Source organism: Sinocyclocheilus anshuiensis, unplaced genomic scaffold, assembly GCF_001515605.1.
Source record: "Sinocyclocheilus anshuiensis isolate Anshui unplaced genomic scaffold, SAMN03320099.WGS_v1.1 scaffold807, whole genome shotgun sequence".
In the NCBI taxonomy this organism is placed as follows: domain Eukaryota; kingdom Metazoa; phylum Chordata; class Actinopteri; order Cypriniformes; family Cyprinidae; genus Sinocyclocheilus; species Sinocyclocheilus anshuiensis.
In genome coordinates this window covers 1-6,069 of record NW_015551077.1, presented here as the reverse complement: position 1 = coordinate 6,069, position 6,069 = coordinate 1, and the positions used below count along the sequence as shown (strand labels likewise).

Here is a 6,069-nt window from a genome sequence, read left to right as displayed (position 1 = left end):
AAACAGCAGATTGGGAGCTTAGAGCTGACTTTGAGAAAACAAAAGCAGTCACCCGAAGTGAAAACGTCTATTTTCACTAGTGACAACACATGCATTTGAAGATAAAATGCATAAAACACTTAAATAAAAATAAAACAATAAATAAAATAAATAAAAATAATCACAAAGAGTGAAAAATTTAAGGGGGTCTGAATACTTTCCGTACCCACTGTACATTTTACAGCTTTAAAAATGTTTTAAAAAATTTAACTAAAATTATGAAATATGAAAGATATCTATTGCAACACTGCTCTCCTTCAGTAAAAAGTGGGGAATGTTTTAAAACACCCTTATAGCAACAACTGACCCAGATTAGGTATAATAATAATAATAGGGTGTTATTACATAATATAGAAATATAACTTTTAGATTTTCTGAAGAAACGGTTGCTAAGGTGCTCCGAGTATTAGACATAATATTCCCAAATGATTCAGATCTGCTCTCTTAATGCAGGTCTATGAGATCTCTCCTCAACACGCAGCACAATTTGATGTATGATTCATTTTCAGTGGCGTTTAATACTTATATTTTGGTTTTGGGGTTTGTTTAAAACCACAACCCTAAGTATTGGTGATTCTAGCTTGTGAAGCCTCTCCATTCGCAAATTGAGAGAATAGGTTTATCGGCACAGGTGAATCCTTTTTTTTTTTTTTTTTACATTTACTACTAGTGCAGTACAAACACAGCTTATAAATGACAGGTAATCATGCAGTTTAATAAACAGACGTTAGAACAGAATTGACCGTCATCTACTTCCATGAGAAAACCTGATTAAAAAGCCACAGATATTTGAATAGTAGGAGAGAATGAATTTGCCTAACATGTAAATATGGGGAAACCAACGTGCAGCGCTTTAGGAACTTTCCCCACATGAAAATATCGCCTTTATTAAGAAACAAGAGCTCACGTTCTCCTTGCTATAACGTCTCATATAATAACCATAGAAGAAACCCATGACTTCTACCAGTGCTTCTGACTTTATTAGAGCCACAGCAATAAAAGCACATAGAACTGAAAAGGAAGTAAAGAACAAAAAGGACAAAAATGAGATGTTTACATAGTTTTACATAAAGCCAAAATAATTAAAGGTTCTGTACAAGAATAGATGGATAACAAAACACAATGTAGAGGGATGAGAGGAAAAGAAAGGCTGGAAAGAGCAGAGTGAAGTCGTTCAGCCGGCGGGACGCATCTTTGATGAACAATTTATCTGCGCAGGGAGGAAAAGTAAGAAAAAAGGTGATGGAAGGGACAGAGAAAGCCATCAAACACAAGAAGAGGGAAGAAACCACCACATACAGGAGCCACGATGCTTATTTATTCTACAGTCTCTCCATTAATCTCTGATATCAGAAACATATCTGGCTAATGCTATATCCCTGATAAATGCTGAATGGCCATAGAGGGGAGCCAAACAACCTCACGGCTGACTTACCAAGCAGCTCACGCTTCTAAACAACTACTACATATGACACGACAGATACGATCAGAAAGCATCTCTACACAGCAGGCTGTGGGCCTATCTTCTGAACAGAAGAAGACCTTGTTAGTAGATCAATTTTACACCAGAGGAGAGGAACACACCACACACAGGAAGTCACGGAGCATGAAACACTTCCCACTGTAAAAACATGGAGCATTTCTGACTATACATCACATGCTTTGGGGTTAAGACTTCACAGTACTGCCAGTAGGGCTGGGTCATATAGTCCATCTTTAGAAAGCTCTCTATATTATTGTGTTATACAATTACTTGTTTAACTTTCATAAAGATAGTTAAATGACTTTGAGATTAGATGGATTTCTTAAGTCAGAATAGCAACAATATCAGGAAATTCAGTTCGCTTTCATGAATCACTACATTTTTCAGTGAATCGGTTTAAACCGACTTTGATTCAGTGATGACTTTTTTCCCCACAGAAATCCCGGTGTCAAAATGTTTTCGTTAAAAAAATATGCACTACCTTTTCAAATGTTTGGGGTTGGTAAGATTTCACCGTTTTTGAAAGACGCATGTACACCAAGAAAAATTGTGAAATATTACTACAATTTAAAAGAACAGTTGCTCTATTTGAATATATTTTAAAATGTAATTTAGTCCTGTGATGTAAAGCTGAATTTTCAGCATCATTACTCCAGTCTTCAGTGTCACATGATCCTTCAGAAATCATTCTAATATGCCGACTTGGTGATCAAGAAACATTTCTTAATGTTGCAAACAATTTTTGCCGCTTAATATTTTTGTAAAAAAAAAAAAAAAAATACATTTTTTACGAATCTTTTAATATTGTCCTTTAAATGGTTCAAAAGAACAGTAATAGTAAACAATTTACTGCATCCTTGCTGAAGACTAGTAATATTTTCTATCATTTCTAATCTAATAATTAATAATATACATTTTCATATATTTATTAATTTATATTATTTTTAATTTTAGCATCTTACTTTACTGACCTCAAACTTCTGAACGGTAGGTAGTGGGTGTATTTTTTTTTTTACATGCATGTTATGTTAATATAAACAAAAATGAAATATTCTGAGCATTTATTTAGTGGAAAAAATATTTCATTTTTATACTTTTTTTTTAATTTTTTTTTTTAAACGTTTTCTCAAACATTTCAATTTTTTTATTTAATATTTTTTACAAATATTTAATTTTACATTTATATAACAAAATATAAATAAACTTAAAGCTGTATCACCCAGCCTTAGTAGCAAAAATGTAACCAAAGTTTTGAGTTAGAAGTTTTGTTTTCTCACAAGATTTAAAAAAGTAATACAATAGTTATGAATTCAAATCACAAAACTCCTATACACTGACTCTACAAGCCATAGCCTTAACATTAACACATGGATTTGCAATAAGCAAAATACTTCAAATACCTCAAATAACAGTACAGGACCCATAAGTCTTGTAGAGTTACAGAGATAGAGTTTTAAAAAGAATGAAGATACAAGACCTTATTTAGAGCGGGTGAGAGGGGAATTATGGGTAATGGGGGAGGGGCACAGGCAGAGACCGCAGATGAATTACATTGAAGTCATGTCGTTGAGAGCGTGGTCCAGCTCCTCGCTGATGGCTTTGTACTTGAGTTTCTGGGAATACAACTCATCTATCGGGATTCAGGACGGTGTGTTTGATGGAGAGGAGACAGAGAAGGGTGGAGAGGAAGAGGTGGAGGGAAGGGATAAAAACAGGTGCAGGAGTGAAGCATCCAATCCAGCGGCAAGACAGGCCCCGGTGAACAGTGACAGACAGCGAGAGGTGGAGGGAAAACAGAAAATAAAGTTAAGGAGGAATGGAAAGGAACTGAAACACAAGGCAAAGACCATGACACATTCGTCAGAGCCACCGTGAAATACCAAGCTGGGTCGCTCGCAGGTCACTTACTGAACAAGATGTTAAATTAAATCGGTCATCATTTATTCACCCTCAAAACCGGCATGACTTTCATTCTTCAGTGGAAAACAATTTCATTTCTGCAAAACGCCCAGAACACTCTTTTCAAGCCTGTTGTAGCTCTTAAATCTCATTCAACTCAGATATGGCTTGTCTAGATGTTATTCCAGGTGTCACTGGGTTCCGTGTTTCTTGTCATTGATATCAAACCTCCATGTCTTGAATATTTTGCATACTTTTTATATAGTGCACAAGTCATACACTGCTTTTACAGTATGTTTTACAGTATGTCAAAGGTTGTGTGTTAGCACATGCCGATAATATAAAATAAATTCACTACTGTTTAAAAGTTTGGGGTCGGTAAGATTTTTATGTTTTTGAAAAAAAAGTGTCTTATGCTCAGTCACCAAGGCTGCATTTATTTGATCAAAAATACAGAAAAAAATTAAAATATTACTACAATTTAAAATAACAAACTGTTTTCTATTTGAATATATTTTAAAACGTAATTTATTCCTGTGATGGCAAAGCAGAATTTTCAGCATCATTATTACATGATCCTTCAGAAATTATAATAATTTGCTGATTTTCTGCTCAAGGAACATTTCTTATCAATGCTGAAAACAGTTGTGCTGCTTATTTTTGTGGATACCATGATTCACTTTTTTTCAGGATTCTTTAATGAATACAAAGTTTATTTAAAGGGTATTTATGTAAAATATAAATCTTATGTAAAATTATAAATATCTGAACTATAACTTTTGATCAAGTTAATGCGTCCTCTCTGAACAATTTTTTTTTGTAAAAAAAAAAAAAAAATTTCCAAACCTTTGAACAGTTGTGTAAATATTCTTTCATGGTGATTTTATTGTCATTTTGGGACTCATTATCAGTTCCTATTATGGGAAAAGTGGGAAAGAAGCACTCCGGGAATTCATATGCGAACTTTGTTCATGTTCCACAGAAGTAAATGAAATCAAACCGGTTCGACATGAAGGCGAATAAATAACAGTTTTAATTTTTGGATAAACTATCCCTGTTAAGGTTCTTACTGATGCCTCATTGACCAGGATGTTGAATTATCACAGATACATTAAAGTGCAAACACGGCAGTACGGTTATGAAAATGAACTTGGGCTTGTGTAAATCCAAATGAGCAGGACAGGAGAAGACTATTTAACAGCAGCTCATAAAAGCCTAATCGAGTTTAAATGCTGCGTGTAATTGCACCTCAATAACACGGGTGTCATCTTATAAAACAATGTGAAGTCTGTGTGTGGATCTGCACAATGACTGGTCTCTTCGCAAGAGGTAACGCTTAACTGTGCGACTGAACGATAAGAAATATGAAAGATGGCCAGTAGGGCAGAAGGTTTGAGGAACAATGACAGTAGAGAATTAAAAGGTTGAAGGCTTTATGACCTGAAGCGAAAGCAGTCGTCGCTCTGAATACTTCACAATCACACGCATGAATAAAAATGGGACAGGGACTGAAATGACATGAATGAAAGAAAATGAAAGTCGTACCTTCAAGGTCATCAATGGTCTTCTCAAGCTTGGTGACTGACCTCTCAGCGAACTCGGCACGGGTCTCGGCCTGCAGCAGAAAAAAAAAGTCAGTAATTTCTAGCTAATAAATTGTTTAAATGCCCAGAACTGGTGAAATTGTTTTTTTTAATCAAATAAATTATTATTATTATATGTGATGTATACACCATGATGGTAATCTAAAACTATTCATATAGTCAAGTAAGACTTGATATACTAGCCTCCCCTGGACAGAAGGATGACTAAATATCATGTGACAAAGATGTTCATACCTCCTTCAGTTTGTCAGTGAGGACCTTGATCTCCTCCTCATATTTGTCTTCTTTCTGTGAGTACTGCAGACATCAACACAAACCAGCACACATGAGCACTTAGCACTACATTAGCACTCTGCTCAATAACACACTTAGGCTGTTTGTTATGGCACATAAACCTGATTTTTCTTCCCAAGTCTGATTTCTAGGACTGACCACCTTTTGTAAATGACAACATTATCATGGACAATGTAGTCAATATTCAATTATATCTACTTTGGTTGCCATAGTAGTGACTTAAGCACCAGCAAGAAGTTTAAGAGTAGTTGTAACTGTAGAAATTTCACATACACACACAAAATTGATATTACCTTTATTTTGATTATTGATAACTAGTGAGTGACTGGTAACTGTGATTTTTGACTTGAACATGACTGTGTCCACTGTCAATCTGAAAATTAAATGTATGTTTAGACTGTGTAGATATGTATAGGTAGATGCCACATTCAACCGCATCAGACACGATGATGTGTCCGCTATCTTGGACTGTATCTTGGTCAATGTGTCATCACTCACAGTAAAAATCAATGAGTTTTCCAAGATGCCACTACATTGTGCTGCCTCGGGTTGTAAAAACCACTGACATGTAAATTATCAAAGAAATGTGACAACTTTTCACAGATGAGAATGTGTTTGTTTTGTGTTTTTAATATGTACTAGGGCTGTCAAAACGATTGATCGCTATTAATCGTATCCAAAATAAAAGTTTGTTTACGTAATGTGTATGTACTGTGTATATATAAATACATGTATACATTTAAGAAATAT

At 34.8% G+C, this 6,069-nt stretch overlaps 1 long non-coding RNA gene across 1 annotated transcript; it reads right to left on the bottom strand.

Moving 5' to 3' along the window:
- Positions 1-995: 995 nt before the first annotated feature.
- On the bottom strand, positions 996-3,154 carry LOC107662438 (uncharacterized). The gene is made up of 2 exons (XR_001631214.1): positions 3,074-3,154; positions 996-1,249 (listed from the first exon to the last, which is right to left on the bottom strand). It is a non-coding gene; the product is annotated as an uncharacterized LOC107662438 (long non-coding RNA).
- Positions 3,155-6,069: the final 2,915 nt, after the last annotated feature.